Genomic DNA, 22,568 nt, shown 5'->3' on the forward strand with positions numbered 1-22,568 from the left:
ACTCCGGAGACTTCCATCCTCAGTCATTAAACTCATAATTGCCACACCCCACACCGCTCGGTTTTACCTCCTCCCCAAGATCCACAAGCCTGACTGTCCCGGTAGACCCATAGTTTCTGCCTGCTCCTGCCTCACTGAACTTGTATCTGCCGACCTGGACTCCATTTTGTCACCCATAGTTCAGTCCTTCCCCACCTACATCCGGAATACATCCCATGCCCTCCATCTCTTCAATAACTTCTAGTTCCCCGGTCCCAACCGCTTCATTTTCACGATGGATGTCCAATCCTTATACACTTTCATTCCCCATCAAGAAGGCCTCAAAGCCCTTCACTACTTTCTGGACAATAGACCTCACCAGTTTCCCACCACCACTACCCTCCTCCGGTTGGCGGAACTGGTACTCACACTTAATAACTTCTCTTTTGGCTCTTCCCACTTTCTTCAGACCAAGGGTGTAGCTATGGGCACTCGCATGGGCCCCAGCTATGCCTGCCTCTTCGTTGGATATGTGGAACAGTCTGTGCTCCAAACCTATTTTGGTACTGCTCCCCAACTTTTCCTTTGGTACAATGACGACTACATTGGTGCTGCTTCCTGCACCCATGCTGAGCTCGTCAATTTCATCAACTTTACTTCCAACTTCCACCCAGCCATCAACTTCACTTAGTCCATCTCACACACTTCTTTCCCCTGTCTTGATCTCGCGGTCTCCATCTTTGGAGACAGACTGTCCACTGACATCTTCTACAAGCCCACTGACTCTCATAACTACCTCAACTATACCTCTTCCCACCCTGCCACATGCAAAAATGCCATTCCCTATTCCCAGTTCCTCCGTCTCCACCGCATCTGCTCCCAGGATGAGGCTTTCTGTCCCAGGACATCTCAAATGTCCTCTTGCTTTAAGGATCGTGGTTTCCCTTTTATCGTCATCAATGATGCCCTCACCCACATCTCCTCCATTTCCCACACTTTGGCCCTCACCCCATCCTCCCGCAACCACAACAGTGACAGAGTTCCCCTTGTCCTCACCTACCACCCCACCAGCCTCCAGATCCAGCACATTATCCTCTGCAACTTCCGTCACCTTCAACAGGACCCCACCACTAAGCACATCTTTCCCTCTCCACCCCTCTGCGCTTTCCGAAGGGATCCTTCCCTCAGCGACTCCCTGGTCGACACGTCCCTCCCCGCAGATCTCCCAGCCGGCACTTATCCCTGTAAGCGTAAGTGCTACACCTGTCCCCACACCTCCTCTCTTGCCACCATTCAGGGCCCCAAACAGTCCTTCCAGGTGAGGCAACACTTCACTTGTGAGTCTGTTGGGGTCATCTATTGCATCCAGTACTCCCGGTGCGGCCTGCTCTACATTGGTGAAACCCAACGCAGATTGGGGGACTGCTTTGTCCAGCACCTCCGCTCCGTCTGCCACAACAGACGGGATCTCCCGGTAGCCACCCACTTCAACTCTGCTTCCCATTCCCATTCGGATATGTCCATGCATGGCCTCCTCTACTGCCATGATGAGGCTAAACTCAGATTGGAAGAGCAACACCTCATATACCGTCTAGGTAGCCTCCAGCCCCTTGGTATGAACATAGAATTCTCCAACTTCCGGTAATTCCCTCCCCCTCCCTTCCCCCATCCCAGTTTCACTCTGCCCCCTTCCCCAGCTGCCTATCACCTCCCTCATGGTTCTGCCTCCTTCTACTATCCACTGTATTTTCCCCTATTCCTTCTTTACCTTTCCTGCCTAGCACCTCCCTGCTTCCCCTTCCCCACCCCTTTAACTTTCCCCTTACTGGTTTTTCACCTGGAACCTACCAGCCTTCTCCTTCCCACCCTCCCCCCACCTTCTTTATAGGGCCCCTGCCCCTTCCCTCTTCAGTCCCGACGAAGGGTTCTGGCCCGAAACATTGACTGATCGTTTCCACGGCTGCTGTCTGACCTGCTGAGTTCCTCCAGCGTGTTGTGAGTGTTGCAATGTCCTGCTGTACCCTCTGACAGCCCTCCACACTATCCACAACACCCCCAACCTTTGTGTCATCAGCAAACTTACTAATCCATCCCTCCACTTCCTCATCCAAGTCATTTATAAAAATCACGAAGAGTTAGGGTCTCAGAACAGATCCTTGAGGCACTCCACTGGTGACCGACCTCCATGCAGAATATGACCTGTCTACAACCACTCTTTGCTTTCTATGGGCAAGCCAGTTCTGGATCCACAAAGTAATGTCCCTTTGGATCCCATGCCTCCTCACTTTCTCGATAAGCCTTGCATGGGGTACCTCAACAAATGCCTTGCTGAAATCCATATACACTACACCTACAGCTCTAACTTCATCAATGTGTTTAGTCACATCCTCAAAAAATTCAATCAGGCTAGTAAAGCATGACCTGCCTTTGACAAAGCCATGCTGACTATTCCTAATCATACTATACCTCTCCAAATGTTCATACATTCTGCCTCTCAGGATCTTCTGCATCAATTTACCAACCACTGAAGTAAGACTCACTGGTCTATAATTTCCTGAGCAATCTCTACTCCCTTTCTTGAATAAGGGAACAACATCCGTAACCCTCCAATCCTCCGGAACCTCTCCAGTCCCCATTGATGATGCAAAGATCATCACCAGAGGCTCAGCAATCTCCTCCTTCACTTCCCAAGTATCCTGGGGTATATTCCGTCCGGTCCCAGTGGCTTATCCAACTTGATGCTTTCCAAAAGCTCCATCACATCCTCTTTCTTAATATCTACATGCTCAAGCATTTCAGTCTGCTGCAAGTCATCACTACAATCACCAAGATCCTTTTCCATAGTGAATATTGAAGTGAAGTATTCATTAAGTACCTCTGCTCTTTCCTCGGGTTCCATACACACCTTCCCACTGTCACACTTGATAGGTCCTGTTCTTTCACGTCTTATCATCTTAATCTTCGCATACATGTAGAATGCCTTGGGGTTTTCCTTAATCCTGCCCACCAAAGCCTTCTCATAGCCCCTTCTGGCTTTCCTAATTTCCTTCTTAAGCTCCTTCCTATTAGCCTTATAATCTTCTGGATGTCTAACATTACCTAGCTCTCTGAAACTTTTGTAAGCTTTTCTTTTTTCTTGACTAGATTTATTACAGCCTTTGTACACCACGGTTCCTGTACCCCACCATAACTTCCCTGTCTCATTGGAATGTACCTATACAGAACTCTACACAAATATCCCCTGAATATTTACCATATTTCTTCCCTGGGAACATCTGTTTCCAATTTAAGCCTTCAATTTCCTGCCTGATAGCCTCATAATTCCCCTTAGTCCAATTAAATGCTTTTTTAACTTGTCTGTTCCTATCTCTCTCTAATGCTATTGTAAAGGAGATAGAATTATGATCACCATCTCCAAAATGCTCTCCCACTGAGAGACTTGACACTTGGCCAGGTTCATTTCCCAATACCAGATCAGGTACAGCCTCTCCTCTTGTAGGCTTATCTACATATTGCGTCAAAAAACCTTCCTGAACACACCTAACAAACTCCACCCCATCTAAACCCCTTGTTCTAGGGAGATGCCAATCAATATTTGGGAAATTAAAATCTCCCATCACGACAACTCTGTTATTATTACACCTTTCCCGGATCTGTTTCCCTATCTGCTCCTCGATATTCCTGGTATTATTGGGCGGCCTATAAAAAACACCCAGTAAAGTTATTGACCCCTTCTTGCTCCTAACCTCCACCCACAGAGACTCCGTAGACAATCCCTCCATGGCTTCCACCTTTTCTACGACCGTGACAGTATCTCTGATCAACAGTGCCACGCCCCCACCTCTTTTGCCTCCATCCCTGTCCTTTTGGAAACATCTAAAACCCATATACAAAGGGTATATTTTGTCAAGCAGACAAAAATAAATAGACAGCACAGAGAAGAGAAAAAGATAAAAAGTCAAGTTACCGTTTCAAAAAGAGCGCTAATCTGCACGCTGTTGATGAAAAATCTGACAATGATGAGAGTGAGACAGGATTGTGTGGCTTTGAAATTTACAGTAAAATTTTATCAAGTGACAAGCAATATGGTTTACACCAGAAGTGAATGGCAAACTAATTCAAATGGAATGGGACACTGGTTCAGCTGTTTCAGTCAGTCCACAAAGTAAGTGTAACGGCATTTCAAAGATACTAAACTAAAGCTTGCAGATATCCAACTGAGAAATTATACTGGAGAAGAAATAACGCCTGTGGGAATGACATCCAGAAGTGTGAAACACAACAACCAACAGGCCACATTGAGCTTGCGTTAAGGACCAGCAATGTTGGGGTGTGATTGGGTGAGACAACCACAACTTGACTGGAGATCCCCCCACCATTTGCATGCCACATCACCTGCAATGAAGCCATCCATCTGAAAGTGAATTCAGAAAGGTACTGGATGATGCCACAACTGTCTCCATGCGGAACACCGTGCCCAACTGAGGACAAACAGGTACTGGAGCCAATCTCTGTGCCTCTGGTTGCAAAGCATATTGGACCAAGGAAGGACCTGGCAACTCAGAGGAAGCAGGAAAGTGACAAAAGCATTGGTCCAAATACAAAAATTTTTGTAAGCAACATATTTGAGAAAGCTTCGTTGTGTCACTCAGACAGTTATTTCACTCAGAAATGGGGCTTTGCTTTAGGCTGGAAGAGGGTTCAACAAGCTTCAGGAAAGTTGCAAACATTTGACTTCTGTCAGTATAAAGAACCAGAATCTCCTCTGTGTGCATTAAGTTTATTGCATGAACTTCACGAGGAAGACAAAAAGATGCTTGTAAAAATAGATGCAAAGATCAAAGCCCAGATGGATGAATGGAAGGCCAAAAAGAAAGGAGTCAATGGAGATACAGAAACAGAGGATTCATCAGAAGATGTTGTGGATGTGGAAACCAGAAGGAGAAATCAGATCGTAAAGGGAGAAGTAGAAGGATTAATAAGAGAATATTCCAGGGAACTAAATGCACCTTCTCAACAGCAAGATGCACTAAAAAGAAGAAAAAGGAAGAGATGGAAAGAAGGAATGTGAGAAAGAAAAAGAAAGGAATCAAAGTAGATCCAGAGAGGGAAAAGAGAAGAAAGGAGTCCAGAGCTGACAGAACCACTTCCTGCAGTCTGAGTCAACTCTGACAGCCAACACGGAGGAGGTCCCAGAACCTGAGATTGTATTCACAGCCATAAGTCTCACGTCCCAAGCAGTGTGATCCTCCTTGTCTGGAAAGACATTATCCCACAAGAGTAAAAAATCCTCCACTGTGATTAAATCTTTAAAACTGAACGGGACAATGTAAAATTTACTACGCTGTGGATGTCTGTATATACTGGCTGTGTTACACAATATATTGTATATATATTGTAGATGCACTCTGTAGTGAGATTGAGTTTATAGCTAACCAGGAGGAGTGTTGTGCATTCAATATTTTAGTTATATTTGAATAATCCTGTATATATATTGGCTGATTAAGCATTTTTATTTATTTACATAATTCATTACAGGTTCTATGTAAAATATTTTAATTGCATACATCATCATTCTACCATGTGACACATGCGCGCCTCGTTTAGAGTAAAGACGAAGTCACACCCGTATTTCTGACTCCCTGTGTCTTCCTTTCAATTAATTGAATGTTTTGTATTACAGAACACAACACCAAGTAAGCAACATGTCCTGATTCTCCTTTGTCTATCTTGCTTATTATTTCCTGACAGAATTTTAAGAATTTCCAGCAAGATTTCCCCTGAAAAAAACCATACTGGGCTATTTTATTGTGTGCCTCCCAGTACCCAAACACATCATCGTTAGTAATGGACTCTGTACTGTATGGATTTATTTCTTTTAGAGCAATGACTCCCCTTAGCACTACTGATGGACTGATAACTTACCGATGGGCATTGATTTGTGGTTTCCACGCAGGTGTATTCTGTTGTTCTGTCTCCCTCTCTGCAATGTGAATAAACCAGTTAAAGCCACCTCCCCATGTGTGCTTTATTTTAATGGACAGTTACTGTGCAGACACAACAAATTGGCGAGGAGTACAAACCTGAATGTCTGCAGATATCACCAGCTACTAGATGACCGAATTCAGAGGAAGGAAGAGAGAGACAGCGAGAGACAAGAGTTAAGCTGTATGGAGAGGGTTTTCACAAATGCAAACAAGGGGATGCAGGAGTAACAGTGCACGGTACACAGTGAGAAACACACAACTAGCAAAGTTATAGTGAAAATAACATGCTGGGCTTAGCTGGGAAAGTTGACGAATTTGATAGGGCTTATGAGGACTGGTAATTGCATATCGAGAGGATTGAACTGTATTGTAACACAGATGACATGGTGAGGAAAATAAAGCTTCCATGCTTATTAGCATAAACATGGGTATCCGAACTGAGTGAAGAGCTTGCGCAGGGCTTTTATAACTGATGTGGTAGTGGTGTCGGGGCAGGGGATGGCGAAGGGGAACCGCGAGTACTCATCGATAACGTTAAGAAAGTACATATTGCGGTCGGTGGAGGGAAGGGGACCCTTAAAGTCAACACTCAGTCGCTCAAAGGGGCGGGTGGCCTAGATGAGTTGTGCCAGTTCAGGTCAGTAAAAGTGTGGTTTGCACTCTGCGCAGACTTGGCAGTCCCTGGTCAACGTCCTGATCTCCTCAAGGGACTAAGGCAGGTTCCGGGCTTTCACAAAGTGGAAAAGCCAGGTGACTCCTGGGTGGCAAAGATCTACATGTAGGGCGTATAGCCGGTCGATCTGTGCGCTGGCGCACGTTCCCCAGGATAGAGCATCGGAGGGCTCGTTGAGCTTCCCAGGCCTGTACATGATGTCATAGTTGTAGGTGGAGAGTTCGATTCTCCACCTCAGAATTTTATCATTTTTGATTTTGCCCCGCTGTTGGTTATTAAACATGAATGCGACTGAGCTCTGGTCAGTTAGCAGGGTGAACCTTTTGCTGGTGAGATAGTGCCTCCAGTGCCTAATAGATTCCACTGGGACCTGTACAAGAGAGATGGGCTACACTTGAACTACAGGGGGACCAATATCCTTTCAGGGAGGTTTCTTAGTGCTATTGGGGAGGCTTTAAACTAGATTTGCAGGGGGATGGGAACCAGAGTGCTAGTGCTGACAGTGTGGCTGGGGTGAAAATAAATTATGTTAAAAGTTCAAGCAAATCTGCTAATAGAAAGGTTGTGAGTGGTGGTAAAAATCTTCTGAGGTGTATATATTTCAATGCTAGGAGTATTGCGGGGAAGGCGGATGAGTTGAGGGCATGGATTGACAAGTGGAATTATGACGTTATAACAATTAGTGAAACTTGGATACAGGAGGGGCAGGACTGGCAGCTTAATATTCCAGGGTTCCGACATTTCAGATGTGATCGAGGCAGAGGAATGAAAGGTGGGGGAGTAGCATTGCTTGTTAGGGAAAATATTACAGCAGTGCTCAGGCAGGACAGATTAGAGGGCTTGTCTACTGAGTCCTTATGGGTGGAGCTGAGAAACAGGAAAGGTCTGGCCACATTATTGGGATTGTATTACAGACCACCCAATAGTCAACGAGAATTGGAAGAGTAAATCTGCAGAGAGATAGCAGGCAACTGCAGGAAACATAAAGCTGTGGTGGTAGGGGATTTTAATTTTCCATATATTGATTGGGACTCCCACACTGTTAGGGGTCTAGATGGTGTAGAGTTTGTCAAATGTGCTCAGGAAAGTTTTCTAAATCAATATATAGAGGGACCAACTAGAGGGGATGCAATATTGGATCTCCTGTTAGGAAACGAGTTAGGACAAGTGACAGAAGTCTGTGTAGGGGAGCACTTTGGTTCCAGTGATCATGACACCATTAGTTTCAACTTGATCATGGACAAGGATAGATCTGGTCCTAGGGTTGAGGTTCTGAACTGGAAGAAGGCCAAATTTGAAGAAATGAGAAAGGATCTAAAAAGCGTGGATTGCGTGTTCTCTGGCAAAGATGTGATCCATAGGTGGGAAGCCTTCAAAGGAGAAATTTTGAGAGTGCAGAGTTTGTATGTTCCTGACAGGATTAAAGGCAAAGTGAATAGGAATAAGGATCCTTGGTTCTCAAGGGATATTGTAACTCTGATAAAGAAGAAGAGGGAGTTGTATGACATGTATAGGAAACAGGGAGTAAATAAGGTGCTTGAGGAGTATAAGAAGTGCAAGAAAATACTTAAGAAAGAAATCAGGAGGGCTAAAAGAAGACATGAGGTTGCCTTGGCAGACAAAGTGAAGGATAATCCAAAGAGCTATTACAGGTATATTAAGAGCAAAAGGATTGTAAGGGATAAAATTGGTCCTCTTGAAGATCAGTGTGGTCGGCTATGTGCGGAAGCAAAGGAAATGGGGGAGATCTTAGTTAGGTTTTTTTGCGTCTGTATTTACTAAGGAAACTGGCATGAAGTCTATGGAATTAAGGGAAACAAGTAATGAGATCATGGAAACTGTACAGATTGAAAAGGAGGAGGTGTTTGCTGTCTTGAGGAGAATTAAAGTGGATAAATCCCTGGGACATGACAGGGCATTCCCTCGGACCTTGAAGGAGACTAGTGTTGAAATTGTGGGGGCCCTGGCAGAAATTTTTAAAATGTCGCTGTCTACAGGTGAGGTGCCGGAGGATTGGAGAGTGGCTCATGTTGTTCCGTTGTTTAAAAAAGGATCAAAAAGTAATCCGGGAAATTATAGGCCAGTAAGTTTAACGTCGGTAGTAGGTAAGCTGTTGGAGGGAGTACTAAGAGACAGAATCTACAAGCATTTGGATAGTCAGGGACTTGTTAGGGAGAGTCAACATGGCTTTGTGCGTGGTAGGTCATGTTTAACCAATCTATTGGAGTTTTTCGAGGAGGTTACCAGGAAATGGATGAAGGAAAGGCAGTGGATATTGTCTACATGGACTTCAGTAAGGCCTTTGACAAGGTCCCGCATGGGAGGTTAGTTAGGAAAATTCAGTCGCTAGGTATACATGGAGAGGTGGTAAATTGGATTAGACATTGGCTCAATGGAAGAAGCCAAAAAGTGGTAGTAGAGAATTGCTTCTCCGAGTGGAGGCCTGTGACTAGGTGTGTGCCACAGAGATTAGTGCTGGGTCCATTGTGATTTGTCACCTCTATCAATGATCTGGATGATAATGTGGTAAATTGGATCAGCAAATTTGCTTATGATACAAAGATTGGAGGTGTAGTAGACAGTGAGGGTAGTTTTCAGAGCCTGCAGGACTTGGACCAGCTGGAAAAATGGGCTGAAAAATGGCAGATGGAGTTTAATACAGACAAGTGTGAGGTATTGCACGTTGGACGGACAAACCAAGGTAGAACATACAGGGTTAATGGTAAGGCACTGAGGAGTGCAGTGGGACAGAGGGATCTGGGAACACAGATACAAAATTCCCTAAAAGTAGCGTCACAGGTAGATAGGGTGATAAAGAGAGCTTCTGGTACATTGGCCTTTATTAATCAAAGTATTGAGTATAAGAGCTGGAATGTTATGATGAGTTTGTATAAGGGATTGGTGAGGCCGAATCTGGAGTATTGTGTTCAGTTTTGGTCACCAAATTACAGGAAGGATATAAATAAGGTTGAAAGAGTGCAGAGAAGGTTTACAAGGATGTTGCCGGGACTTGAGAAACTCAGTTACAGAGAAAGGTTGAATAGGTTAGGACTTTATTCCCTGGAGCGTAGAAGAATGAGGGGAGATTTGATAGAGGTATATAAAATTATAATGGTTATAGATAGAATGAATACAAGCAGGCTTTTTCCACTGAGGCAAGGGGAGAAAAAAACCAGAGGACATGGGTTAGAGGTGAGGGGGGAAAAGTTTAAAGAGAACATTATGGGGGGCTTCTTCACCCAGAGAGTGGTGGGAGTGTGGAATGAGCTGCCAGACGAGGTGGTAAATGCGGGTTCTTTTTTAACATTTAAGAATAAATTGGACAGATACATGGATGGGAGGTGTATGGAGGGATATGTTCCGTGTGCAGGTCAGTGGGACTAGGCAGAAAATGGTTCGGCACAGCTAAGAAGGGCCAAAAGGCCTGTTTCTGTGCTGTAGTTTTTCTATAGGTTTCTATGGTTTTTCTATGGCCTGGGCCTCTTTCTCCACTGCGGAGTGCCGAATTTCAGGGCCTTGAAGAGTCCGGGAGAAGAACACCACTGGTCTTCCTGCCTGTTTGAGGGTAGCAGCCAACGCAAATTCGGAGACGTCGCTCTCTATCTGGAGGGGAATGGACTCATCCACCGCATGCATTGCTGCTTTGGCAATGTCCCCTTTTATGCGGCTGAAGGCCGCGCGGGCCTCAGCTGAGAGGGGGATGTGGTGAACTTGACCAGGGGGCGGGCCGTGTCTGCGTGGTTAGAGACCCATTGGGCGTAATATGAAAAGAAGACCAGGCACATTTTGAGAGCTCTGAGGGTGTTGGGAACAGAGAGTTCCAACAGGGGGCACATACGTTCAGGGTCAGGGCCAATGACTCCATTCTCCACGACACACCCAAGGATAGCAAGCCGGGTGGTCCCGAATACACACTTGTCCTTGTTATAGGTGAGATTAAAAGCTTTGGCCGCTTGGAGAAATTTTTGGAGGTGGTTGTTGTGATCCTGCCGGTCGTGACCACAGATGATGATGTTATCCAGATATGGGAACGTGGCCTTCAGTTGGCACTGGTCCACCATCTGTTCCATTGCCCTCTGGAAGACAGATACACCATTCATGATACCGAAGGGGACGCGCAGGAATTGATAAAGCCTACCGTCTGCCTCGAAGGCAGTGTAAGGGCGGTCCTCCCGTCAGAAGGGGAGCTGATGGTAAGCGGATTTTAGGTCTATGGTCGAGTACACCTTGTAATGTGCTATCTGATTAACCATATCCGCGTTGCGGGCTAGAGAGTATACGTCGAGCTGCGTGAACTCATTAATGGTCAGGCAATAGTCCACGACCATCCTATTCTTCTCCCCGTTCCGAACAACGACCACCTGAGCCCTCCAAGGACTTGTGCTTGCCTCAATGACCCCCTCCCTGAGCAGCCGCTGCACCTCCGACTTAATGAAGGCTCTGTCCCCCGCGCTGTACCTCCTGCTTTTAGTTGCCACAGGTTTACAGTCGGAGGTCAGGTTGGTGAACGGCGGTGGGGGAGGGATCCTGAGGGTGGAGAGGCCGCAAGTGGTGTCGGTCGTGCGGCAGTTGGCATGGTGTTGGGTGGGATGTGCGGATCGGTGTGTGTGTGTGGTCAGTAGCGGGGTATGTGACGTATTCCTACAAAACTGGGGATTTACGACAGTAATTGGTGGGAGGGGCCCATCATACTTCATTGTCACACTTTTCAGGTGGCTCTGGAAGTCGAGCCCCAATAGCACAGGGGCACACAGTTCTGTGCCCTGCACCAGTAGCGTCACTACACAACACCCCCCCCGCGAGATATCTGTTGTATGCAACCCGGAAGCCATGACTTACCGGCTGTATCACGAGTCCACAGTGCTGCACCGTGTCCAGGTGGATAAAACTCTCTGTGCTGCCTGTTGTCAAACAGGAGGCTTGTCCTGCGCCGCTCCACCAGGATGTCCATCATTGACCTTGCGAGCCAGTGGGGAGCACTTTGGCCGAGGGTCACGGAGGCCAAGATTGAGTCGCTCTCTTGGTCCAGCGCGGTGGGGTGCCCTGTGAGCACCCGTTGATCGTAGGCAGTGGGAGGGGGTGCCGAATAAGATGGCCGCCCCCATGTCTCACACGTTGTGGCGGCATGCAGGGAAGATGGTGGCAGGCAAGATGGCGACCCCCATGTCTCGCACGTGGTGGCGGCGTGCAGGGAAGATGGCGGCAGGCAAGATGGCCGCCCCCATGTCTCACACGTTGTGGCGGCATGCAGGGAAGATGGCGGCAGGCAAGATGGCGACTCCCACATCTCGCATGCAGCGCTGCTCGATCCCGCTTGCGGTTTGGACTTACAGACATTGGCGAAGAGGCCCTTCTTTCCTCAGCTGGAGCAGGTAGCTTGTCGGGCCGGGCAGCATTTCCGGGGGTGCTTCTCGAGTCCGAAGAAGTAGCACTTCGTGAACTCGCGACTGGCGGCAGCCGAGGTCGAATCGCTGGCGGGTCGCGAGGTCCGTGGCGCCCACGAGGCCATCAGGGGCTCGCGTGCCTGGAGAGCCTCGGATGTTATGCAGAGCGGCCTCCAGCGTGTCGGCCAGCTCGATCGCCGAACTTAAGGTAAGATCGGCTTTTTCCAACAGCCACTGGCGCACATACACTGACCTGGTCCCCGTGACGAAGGCGTCTCTCACTAAGAGTTCTGCATGCTGCGCCACTGTCAGCTCCTGGCAATTGCTGGCCCGCACGAGTGTCTGTAGGGCCTGGACGAACTCAGCACTTGATTCCCCGGGCCGTTGTTCCCATGCCGCTAAGCGATGCTGAGCATAGACGCTGTTTTTCGGCCGCAGGTATTGTCCTTTGAGGGCGCTCATCGCACCAACATAGCTCGGCTGGTCTCTGATCAGCGAATAGACCCGTGGACTGACCCTGGAGAGTAGAACTCCACGCTTCGCTACGGTGCCGGTCGCTTTAATCTCCTCTAGGTACGCTTCGAAGCAGGCCAGCAAGAGTTCAAAAGCGTTTCCAGCTTCAGGCGTATGCGGATTGAGGTCTAACTTGTCGAGTCTCAGCGCATGTTCCATGCTTTAAAATGTACAGCGAATAAAATTGAAGCACCTTCAATAACTCCAAAAGACTGAAGTTGGGTAAAATACTGAAAGGCTTTTATTCGCTGTACAATACGACCTCCATGCTCAGTATCTGCCCCCGGACTGAGGGGGAGGAGCAAGGCGAAATCACCTTTATACGGGGATTGTGGGAGGAGCCACAGGGGCAGTCAGCAGAGGGCCGTGTCCAGACAGTTAACCCAGTTACAACATATATATGGTTTACCACAGTCACTAATGATCACTGGCTCCATCTTGTCAATTTTTGGTAATGCCCCTGCATCAGAACTGGAAAAAGTGAGAAGCTATGCAGGTTTAAGCTGCAGTGATACGTGGAAAGGGAATGTCTGTAACTGGGTAAAGAGTGAGGTTATCTGGGTAACAAGATTCCTTTCAGTTTTGTCTGGGGAATCGATGAATGACTAGAGAGAGAAAAAGAACAAAAGAACATGCTGGAACTGTGTGATGCAGCACACAGGAGTTGCTGGAAATCTGAAACAAAGGTGAATATTGGAAATGCCCAGCAGGTCTGGCAGTACATGGAATTGTTTTATGCTGGCCATCGTTGGATCAGTGTAGACAGCCAAAGACAAAGATCAGGGAAGGAGTGATATGGGATTGGTCCTGTAAAGGAAGTGGGGCTGGTTTAGAATCAGTAAAAGTGGTCAGACATTTGACATGGTCAGTGTTGATACCGATGAAGAGGTTGGTTATAACACGCACCATCATCAGTTGTGCAGACATGGTATGTTGAGTTACAAGTATTTCTGTCTCAGCATCATCTCGATCATGTTAACGTAGGGAGGATGACTGGAGTGGGCCAGGACATTTACCTGTCCATCAGCAATATTCATTTATGGTCACACCAGCCCGACACTGTTGATCATTGCCCGTCTCGAGCTGTGAGCAAGTTAGTGTTTACAGATATTTGGAGATTCTCATCCAAACCCATTCTGTCTGTTCATATCAATTGAATGAAGTCTAGTTCCATCTGAACTGTACCTCTGGACTCCTGAGGGATATTTAATGCACAACCGTTACCAATACAACGCAGGACAGAACAGCACAGGAACAGGCCATTCGGCCCACAATGTTGTGCTAAACCAGCTAAAAAATAAATCAAAACCATCCAAACACCAATTCCTCCTACCTCCATCTTCCTTACATCCATGTACCTATCCAAATGTCTCTTAAAGGCCTCTAATATATGTATGTGTGCCTCAATCACCATACCTGGCAGCCATGACCCTCTAAGTAAAAAACTTATCCCTCACATCCCCCTTGAATCTACCCCTCCTCACCTCAATACTGGCATTAGACATTTCAACCTAGGAAACAGATACTCTCTGTCACCCTATCGATATCTCTCATTATCTTGTAAGCCTTCATCAGATCTCCCCTCGGCTTCTGACGCTCAAGAGAAAACAACCCAAATTTATCCAGCCTCTCATGATAGCACACTCCCTCTAAACCAGGCAGCATCGTGGTAAACTTCTTCTGCATCCTCTCCAAAGCCTCAACATCCTTTCTATAGTGGGGCGACCAGAAGTGCAGGCAATAGTCCAGATGTGTACCAAACAGAGTTTTATAAGCTTCGAGCAACCAAAGTCTGATAGACAATACATTTCCATAGTCATAGTCATAGTCATAGTCATACTTTATTGATCCCGGGGGAAATTGGTTTTCGTTACAGTTGCACCATAAATAATTAAATAGTAATAAAACCACAAATAGTTAAATAGTAATATGTAAATTATGCCAGTAAATTATGAAATAAGTCCAGGACCAGCCTATCGGCTCAGGGTGTCTGACCCTCCAAGGGAGGAGTTGTAAAGTTTGATGGCCACAGGCAGGAATGACTTCCTATGATGCTCTGTGTTGCATCTCGGTGGAATGAGTCTCTGGCTGAATGTACTCCTGTGCCCACCCAGTGCATTATGTAGTGGATGGGAGACATAGTCCAAGATAGCATGCAACTTGGACAGCATCCTCTTTTCAGACATCACTATCAGAGAGTCCAGTTCCATCCCCACAACATCACTGGCCTTACCAATGAGTTTGCTGATTCTGTTGGTGTCTGCTACCCTCAGCCTGCTGCCCCAGCACACAACAGCAAACATAATCGCACTGGCCACCACAGACTCATAGAACATCCTCAGCATCGTCCGACAGATGTTAAAGGACCTCAGTCTCCTCAGGAAATAGAGACGGCTCTGACCCTTCTTGTAGACAGCCTCAGTGTTCTTTGACCAGTCCAGTTTATTGTCAATTCGTATCCCCAGGTATTTGTAATCCTCCACCATGTCCACACTGACCCCCTGGATGGAAACAGGGGTTACCAGTACCTTAGCTCTCCTCAGGTCTACCACCAGCTCCTTAGTCTTTTTCACATTAAGCTGCAGATAATTCTGCTCTCATCATGTGACAAAGTTTCCTACCGTAGCCCTGTACTCAGCCTCATCTCCCTTGCTGATGCATCCAACTGTGGCAAAGTCATCAGAAAACTTCTGAAGATGACAGGACTCTGTGCAGTAGTTGAAGTCCGAGGTGTAAATGGTGAAGAGAAAGGGAGACAAGACAGTCCCCTGTGGAGCCCCAGTGCTGCTGATCACTCTGTCGGACACACAGTGTTGCAAGCTCACGTACTGTGGTCTGCCAGTCAGGTAATCAAGAATCCATAACACCAGGAAAGCATCCACCTGCATCGCTTTCAGCTTCTCCCCCAGCAGAGCAGGGCGGATTATGTTGAATGCACTGGAGAACACTGAAGAAGTCAAAAAACATGACCCTCACAGTGCTCACTGGCTTGTCCAGGTGGCCGTAGACACGGTTCAGCAGGTAGACGATGGCATCCTCAACTCCTAGTTGGGGCTGGTAGGCGAACTGGAGGGGATCTAAGTGTGGCCTGACCATAGGCCGGAGCAACTCCAGAACAAGTCTCTCCAGGGTCTTCATGATGTGGGAGGTCAATGCCACTGGTCTGTAGTCATTGAGGCCGCTGGGGTGCGGCGTCTTCGGCACAGGGACGAGGCAGGACGTCTTCCAGAGCACAGGAACCTTTCTACCCAAATGTGCAGTCTTGTCCACTGCAACAGATGATCTGATTTGCTTAAATTGTCCTCACTGCACCACCCGAGGTTAAACTTCATATCCAATAACTCTCCCAGACGGCATCCCAGGCCACTGGAGATGCCTCACACCCAGCAATGTGTGGAGGCTGATGAGACTGCGGTAAAGAGCTGGGCCCTGAGTCCCAGTCTCCGGCACGCAACGTGCCAGCGTCCGAAACATGGACACCATTCTCAATGTGTCATGCATTGGAAGGTAAACACAAAGTACTCTGCAGATGCTAGGGTCAAAGCAACACTCAACATGCTGGAGGAACTCAGCAGGTCGGGCAGCAACCGTGGAAACGATGAGTCGACGTTTCGGGCCGGAACCCTTCGTCAGGACTGCAGAGGGAAGGGGCCGAGGCCCTATAGAGAAGGTGGGGGGAGGGTGGGAAGGAGAAGGCTGGTAGGTGCCTGGTGAAAAACCAGTAAGGGGAAAGATAAAGGGGTGGGGGAGAGGAAGCAGGGAGGTGATAGGCAGGAAAGATGAAGAAGGAATAGGGTAGTGCCGAGGTAGGGTGTGGCCCCCGGCACATCCACACGGGCCTCCCCAGCGGGACAGCAGGTCCAGGCCAATGGTGCAGGAATCCCGGGTATCGGCTAGCCACACCTCGTACTCTGTTCTCCCTACTGCGATACGCAGCCGCCTCTTCCCTCTCATCGCCACACAGTCACAGTGACCACATGGCCCGCGTCGCCACACTGGTATCAGAGATCGCTCCATGGAACGCGGTGGGGCCAGCGCGGTGCTGGTTGAACGTGACTATCGAGCTCCTCCTCGTCAGTTTCCTCCTCTGCCTCGGTGACACAAGCCCAGGCTGGCGGTGTGCATGGTGACACTGGAACGCCTTCGAGGACTGAAACTGCTCTGCCCTCTCCACCTCTGCCAACGCCTCGGCCAGCGATGACGGTGATGTCAGGTGAAAGTGCTGCCGAAGCCTCCTACAAAGGCGTGGAGGGCAAGCTCTTCCTGGACTGTGGGAGGGAACTGGGGGCAGCCATGCCGAGCACAGCGGCAGAGATCTGTCACAAACGGTCGCAGGCTTTCTCCCAAACAGTGCCGCCTACCGCCCAGTTCTTCCCTCATTTCTTCCTCCAGAGGCCTCTTCTGGAAACGATCGGTTGAGGAGGGCCCTATCGTCAGGCTGCTCAGCCAGCGTTAGGTCGAGGAAGGCCCGTAGGAATCCCCCACCAGTGCCAGGGCAAGGAGCACCACCGTCTCAGTGGGGCTCCACTGTTGTGCGGTGCGGCCAGTTACACTTGTGCCAGGAAAGGCTCCAGGCGGCCGGAACCATTGTATCCAGAGAGATTCTGGGTGGACATTGTGACGTTAATTACTGGGGCTGTTGGTCCTCCTCTTTCTCCTGCGGCGTTCGTGGTGTCTGCTGCATTACCCGTACTCCCATGGCTGCGGCTTCTTGGGTTCCCTGGCTCGGGCCGCCAGGGAGACGGGTGATGCACTCACCATGTACTCAGGGTCGGGGAGCCTGTCCACACTTGCCCCATCGGGTTTCCTTGAAAGGTACGATGCTCGGTTCCTAGGTTCTCCCTGCAGGTTGGTGTCCCATGTTCAGGAACCCGGCCCCGTGGTACGGGGGAGGCTCACCGCTCGGTCCTTTCACTAACTCCCTGGGTTTATGGCACTCCATCTGACATTGTAGCTCTTCAGTTAAACCATCAATTTCTAACCCCACTCCTGACACCAGTGTGGTGAGCATTCAGTCGATGGTGACAGATGACAAAACTTCGTTTATCTCAACTGTCGTTTTTATTTCAGCAAGCACAATAACAGACAGAGTGCAACAGCTCGGTGAGAACTAACTCAGTCACATACAGACGGGGAGGTGATTATCACACACCTCGGTTACAATCAGGGTGACACACAAACACACAAGTGAACAACTGTGTAAACTGAGCTAAAATGTAACAATAAATGAACTTGGACATCTCACCATAATTTTACTGAACACACAAACCACATACACATTTTAAAACAGGAACAATAAGTAGCACCAGTGGGTGAAGATTAACCATCATGTTTGGGCCTCACTGGTAGCTTTTGAGACCCCTGACCATGTTAATGTGGAGCTGGTTTGTCCCCTTCCCCCCTCCTATAGTTTCACACACCTCCCTACCTTGGAGGAACATACCACCAGGTGGCCAAAGGTCATTCCTCTCGCTTTGACGATGGCCACCCTCCTTTACTCTCTGTATCCCCATGACTGTCACCACCCACAGCTCCAATCTGCTATTTAAATGTGCTGACAACACGATACTGATTGGCCTAATCCAAAATAATAATGATAAGTTGGTGGCCTACGGTAGAAGGAGATGAGTTATACAGTTCTCATTACGTGCACGTGCAGCTCAACTCATTGAGTGACTATGCAGAAAGTTTGAAGTTAATAAGTCATCTCCTTCCACCTCAGGCCACAAACTTATCAATCACCTCTGCTGTGGACCACTTTCTGGAGTCACAGACGTGGTTTGGGCTTTCATTACTGCCTTGGTTGCTCGGTTTGGCACCCGTCTGATATTTCCTCTGACTCTGGTCCCCAATCCACACCAGACCCCTCGTGTTAGGCTCCATCACAGCATGATGTGATATCCTCAGTCCAATGTGAGTGGTTTCACTGCTCCTTAAAGGCTTCCCTGACAGATGAGAGATAGTATGTTCATCACCCATGGGTGCTGCTGGGGTTCATGGCTCCAAAGGAAGACCTGCAGTTGTCAGTAACTGAGTTGGTTTCTGGGCAGTTGTTACGAGGGCCGGGTGATTTTATTTCTGATGCCATGACCGCCCGGTCAGCTTATCAGTCGTGTTCCACCCTCCTTTGCACCAATTCCTCCCTCCCATCGTGACATACAGCATTCTTGGGTTCCTGTTGACCTACACACCATCTCGTTCATTTTTCTCCACCATGATAGACACCAATATCCCCTTGGACACATCTACGATGGCCCATTCTGAGTATTGGAATGGTGAGAAAAGATGTTTACCATAGGTACCATAGAAACTACAGCACAGAAACAGGCCGTTTGGCCCTTCTTGGCTGTGCCAAACCATTTTCTGCCTAGTCCCACTGACCTGCACATGGAACATATCCCTCCATACACCTCCCATCCATGTATCTGTCCAATTTATTCTTAAATGTTAAAAAAGAACCCGCATTTACCACCTCGTCTGGCAGCTCATTCCACACTCCCACCACTCTCTTTGTGAAGAAGCCCCCCTAATGTTCCCTTTAAACTTTTCCCCCCTCACCCTTAACCCATGTCCTCTGTTTTTTTTTTCTCCCCTTGCCTCAGTGGAAAAAGCCTGCTTGCATTCACTCTATCTATACCCATCATAATTTTATATACCTCTATCAAATCTCCCCTCATTCTTCTACGCTCCAGGGAATAAAGTCCTAACCTATTCAACCTTTCTCTGTAACTGAGTTTCTCAAGTCCTGGCAACATCCTTGTAAACCTTCTCTGCACTCTTTCAACCTTATTTATATCCTTCCTGTAATTTGGTGACCAAAACTGAACACAATACTCCAGATTCGGCCTCGCCAATGCCTTATACAACGTCATCATAACATTCCAGCTCTTAATACTCAATACTTTGATTAATAAAGGCCAATGTACCAAAAGCTCTCTTTACCACCCTATCTGCCTGTGACGCTACTTTTAGGGAATTTTGTATCTGTATTCCCAGATCCTTCTGTTCCACTGCACTCCTCAGTGCCTTACCATTAACCCTGTATGTTCTACCTTGGTTTGTCCGTCCAACGTGCAATACCTCACACTTGTCTGTATTAAACTCCATCTGCCATTTTTCAGCCCATTTTTCCAGCTGGTCCAAGTCCTTCTGCAGGCTCTGAAAACCATCCTCACTGTCTACTACACCTCCAATCTTTATATCATCAGCAAATTTGCTGATCCAATTTACCACATTATCATCAATGGACCCAGCACTGATCCCTGTGGCACACCACTAGTCACAGGCCTCCACTCGGAGATGCAATTCTCTCCTACCACTCTTTGGCTTCTTCCATTGAGCCAATGTCTAATCCAATTTACCACCTCTCCATGTATACCTAGCGACTGAATTTTCCTAACTAACCTCCCATGCGGGACCTTGTCAAAGGCCTTACTGAAGTCCATGGAGGCAATATCCACTGCCTTCCCTTCATCCACTTTCCTGGTAACCTCCTCGAAAAACTCCAATAGATTGGTCAAACGTGACCTACCACGCACAAAGCCATGTTGACTCTCCCTGATAAGTCCCTGTCTATCCAAATGCTTGTAGATTCTGTCTCTTAGTACTCCCTCTAATAACTTACCTACTACCGACATTAAATTTACTGGCCTATAATTTCCCAGATTACTTTTCGATCCTTTTTTAAACAACGGAACAACATGAGCCACTCTCCAATCCTCCGGCACCTCACTTGTAGACAGCGACATTTTAAATATTTCTGCCTGGGCACCTGCAATTTCAACACTAGTCTCCTTCAAGGTTCGAGGGAACACCCTGTCAGGTCCCGGGGATTTATCCACTTTAATTTTCCTCAAGACAGCAAACACCTCCTCCTTTCCGATCTGTACAGTTTCCATGATCTCACTACTTGTTTCCCTTAATTCCATAGACTGCATGCCAGTTTCCTTAGTAAATACAGATGCAAAAAACCTATTTAAGATCTCCCCTATTTCCTTTGGTTCCACACATAGCCGACCACTCTGATCTTCAAGAGAACCAATTTTATCCCTTACAATCCTTTTGCTCTTAATATACCTGTAAAAGCTCTTTGGATTATCCTTCACTTTGACTGCCAAGGCAACCTCATGTCTTCTTTTAGCCCTCCTGATTTATTTCTTAGTATTTTCTTGCACTTCTTATACTCCTCAAGCACCTTATTTACTCTCTGCTTTCTATACATGTCATACAACTGCCTCATCTTCTTTATCAGAGTAGGATCCGAGCCGGGTGGCTCATCTGGTCTCCGGACAGGCTCACAATGCCGGTTTTGGGGAATTCCGTTGGGTGGTGGGATGTGTCGGGTAATGTAAAGGGTGAAAACATTGGCATAATTCACAACCACCCACATTGAGTTGGGGTTCACGTTAAGAGGCTGGTCTGACGTGATGATATAATGACATAAAGTATTTCCTGTGTTTGGTTGACAAGAAAGGAGATGTTGCAGTTTCCTCAAACATAAAACTCCTCTGCTGTTTTATTTACAAAAACCTACAGTAAAGTGACCACTGAGACCACTCAAGCAGCTAAGAGAAGAAAGACACGCATAGAATAGTTATTGGAAGTAAACTCTTCATATCACATTTACCATTCACAATTCTATCTCCTTTACCATAACACTGGAGAGGGATAGGAACAGACAAGTTAGGGAAATGCTTAACTGGAGTAAGGGGAAATATGAGGCTATCAGGCAGGAACATGGAAGCATAAATTGGAAACAGATATTCTCAGGGAAATGGATGGAAGAAATGTGGCAAATGTTCAGGGGATATTTGCATAGTGTTTTGCATAGGTACGTTCCAATGAGACAGGGAAATGATGTCAGGGTACAGGAACCATGGTGTATAAAGGCTGTTGTAAATCTAGTCAAGAAGAAAAGAAGAGTTTATGAAAGTTCAAAAAACGCGGTAATGATAGAGATCTAGAAGATTATAAGGCTAGCAGGAATGAGCTTAAGAATGAAATTCGGGGAGCCAGAAGGGGCCATGAGAAAGCCTTGGTGGAGAAGATTAAGGAAAATCCCAAGGCATTCTACAAGTATATGAAGAACAAGAGGATAAGGTGTGAGAGAATACTACCAATCAAGTATGGACCCGGAGGAGATAATAGAGGTACTTAATGAATACTTTACTTCAGTATTCACTACGGAAAAGGATCTTGTTGGTTGTAGGGATGATTTGCAGCAGACTGAAAAGCTTGAACATGTGGATATTAAGAAAGAGGATGAGCTGGAGATTTTGGAAAGCATCAAGTTGGATAAGTCACCGGGACTGGATGGGATGTACCCCAGGATACTGTGGGAAGTGAGGGCGGAGATTGCTGAGCTTCTGGCGATAATCTTTGCATCATCAATGGGGGCGGGAGAGGTTCCAGAGGATTGGAGGATTGCGGATGTTGTTCCCATATTCAAGAAATGGAGTAGAGATAGCCCAGGAAATTATAGACCACTGAGTCTTACTTCAGTGGTTGGTAAGTTGATGGAGAAGATCCTGAGAGGCAGAATTTATGAACATTTGGAGAGGTATAATATGATTAGGAATAGTCAGCTTGGTTTTGTCAAAGGCAGGTCGTGCCTTAGGAGCCTAATTGCATTTCTTGAGGATGTAACTAAACACATTGATGAAATATGTAGTGTATATGGATTTCAGCAAGACATTTGATAAGGTACCCCATGCAAGGCTCATTGAGAAAGTAAGGAGGCATGGGATACAAGTGGACATTGCTTTGTGGATCTGGAACTAGCTTGCCCACAGAAGGCAAAGAGTGGGTTTAGATGGGTCATATTCTGCATGGAGGTCAGTGTGCCTCAAGGATCTGTTCTGGGACCCCTACTCTTCGTGATTTTCATCAATGACCTAGATGAGGAGGTGGAGGTTAGTAAATTTGCTGATGTGGATAGTGTGGAGGGCTGTCAGAGGTTACAGCAAGACATTGATAGGATGCAAAACTGGGCTGAGAAGTGTCAGATGGAGTTCAACCCAGATAAGTGTGAGG

This window comes from Mobula birostris, chromosome 30 (genome assembly GCF_030028105.1).
Source record: "Mobula birostris isolate sMobBir1 chromosome 30, sMobBir1.hap1, whole genome shotgun sequence".
Classification (NCBI taxonomy): Eukaryota; Metazoa; Chordata; class Chondrichthyes; order Myliobatiformes; family Myliobatidae; genus Mobula; species Mobula birostris.